Source organism: Artibeus jamaicensis, unplaced genomic scaffold, assembly GCF_021234435.1.
Source record: "Artibeus jamaicensis isolate MK-2021 breed Jamaican fruit bat unplaced genomic scaffold, CSHL_Jam_final contig_466, whole genome shotgun sequence".
Lineage (NCBI taxonomy): Eukaryota > Metazoa > Chordata > Mammalia > Chiroptera > Phyllostomidae > Artibeus > Artibeus jamaicensis.
Genome location: NW_026521844.1, coordinates 10852096 through 10854306, shown reverse-complemented (window position 1 = coordinate 10854306; position 2211 = coordinate 10852096). Strand labels below are relative to the sequence as shown.

Genomic DNA, 2211 nt, shown 5'->3' with positions numbered 1-2211 from the left:
ATGGGAAATGTAGAAGCTAAAGAACTTATATGTATGATTCATGGACATGAATTAAAGTGGGGGAATGTGGGTGGGAGGGGTGTGCAGGGTGGAAGGGAGTGAAGAGGGGAAAATGGGACAACTGTAATAGCATAATGAATAAAACATATTAAAATATATACTATAATTTTAATGATTATTTTAGAGCATATTATATCTTTTTATGCTAATTGGCACATTTGCTTTATTTATTTTCTAAACAAACTGTTTAAAAAATTTTTTTCTTTTTGTTCATTCCATCACATTGAAAAGGAGAAAAAGAAAAATGATTTGAATTCACTGGTTTTGAATATTTTGGACTCCTCAGATCAATGGAACATTGCACACACACTTTGAATAGAACAAGAGAGGGAGGAAAATGGACTCCCACAGGACCCCATGCACCAATTAAAAAAACTTGGATATGGTGCAAGAACCTCCCAAAATAATTGGATCATCATTGTCAAAAACTCGCCATAACCACACCAAGAAAGAAAAAATGTTTAAGCCACACTATTTGACTTGGTATCTTTCCTGCTTTAAAAAAAAATGTTTCCCACATAGAGAGAAATAGGGCTTGTGGGTGGGAGAGGACAGACTCACAGAGGTGCAGGTCAGGAAGGGAAACTTCAGAGTGGAGCTGAGAAGAGGCTGAAGAGACAGGGTCTGGGAGAGGAGAGAGGGGGGACGTGGAAAGCCATTTCTTACAGTTCAGGCATGTTCTTGGTCCATCTCACATTCTTCTCCTTTATCTTCCTCCTGCTGGTCACTTTCTTTAGTTTTGGTTTCATCTACAGCAGGGGTATCAAACTCATTTTTGCTGGGGGCCACATCAGCCTTGCACTTGCCTTCAAAGGGCCAAAATAATTCTAGGACTGTATAAATGTAATTACTCTGTAACTATCAAGGAGTTGAAATTACATTCAGCCCTTTGAAGGCAACTGCAAGGCAGATGTGGCCCCCGGTGAAAATTATTGACACCCCTGGTCTGCGGTTTCTAGCTTCTCTTTAGCTTGGCTGCTCTTCACAGTCTCCATTGGAAGCTGGGTTGTTACCTTGGTGACTGCATCCTCTGCAGCAAGTGTGGCAGCAGCAGCAGCAGCAGCAGCAGCAGCAGCAGCAGCAGCAGTGATAGCAGCAGTGATAGCAGCAGGCATGAAGGCTTATTTAGGCTCCACCTTGGCTGGAGCACCTTTTGCCTTGGAGGACGGTGAGTTGTCAGTGGAAGCTTTAGTGGCACTTCCTGTCTCAGCAGGGCCAGCCCTCTCCTCTGAGGGAGCAGGAACCTGGGGGGCCAGCAGCCTGCTCTGTAGTAGCATCAGAGATGCCCTCCCACTTCTTTTCCTCAGAAGGAGTTTCTCCTGCTTTGCCGTAGTCCTCAGGCTTGGAGCCAGTGGCTGGGGCTGCCTCAGTGGTAGTGGGACCTTCTCCTTCCATTTTTTCAGCTCCACCAGCAGCAGGGGCATCTTCCTTCTTCTCACTCACCTTGGCATCAGCAGCTTGAGCATTGCCCTTCTTCTCTACTTTGAGCTTCTTCCTTATTCTGTGCCCACAGAAGCTGGCCTGAATTTGGTCATGGCTTTAAGAGCATTATCTTTTGGTGTGATGCCATCTTGCTTGACCTTTTGGTCCTCATTGCTTTTTTCAACCTGTTTAGTTCTTCTTATACAGCACAGCATGGAGGTCCAGAGCATATTATTTCTACTTACAGAAAAAGTTTGCTGTAAAACAGTATACCACATCATGCCGGCAACATATTCACATATCCAATGATTGCTATGTCCCTTGGTTGTACGAATTTCTCTTGTGCTTGATTTAATTCTCTTGTGTTGTTTTAAAATTTTAGTGCAGCCTAAATGTACAGTGTTTATGAAGTCTACAGTAGAGTACATTAATGCCCCAGGCCTTCACATTCACTCACCACTCACTCCCTAACTCACCCAGAGTAACTTCCAGTCCTGCAAGCTCTGTTCTTGTTAAGTGCCCTGTATAGATGTGCCTTTTTAACATTTTTTTATACCACATTGTATCATACCTTTTCTATTTTTAGATATGTTTAGATACACAAACACCATTGTGTTACAATTGCCTAGAGTATTCAGTATAGTAACATGCAGTGAAGGTTTGCAGCCCAGGGTCAATAGACTGTACCACAGAGCCTAGGAGGGGAGTGGGCTGTTACACCAGCTGGAT

General features: G+C 43.5%; 1 pseudogene; it reads right to left on the bottom strand.

Moving 5' to 3' along the window:
• Positions 1-729: 729 nt before the first annotated feature.
• LOC119042390 (neuromodulin-like) lies at positions 730-1697 on the bottom strand (annotated as a pseudogene).
• Positions 1698-2211: the final 514 nt, after the last annotated feature.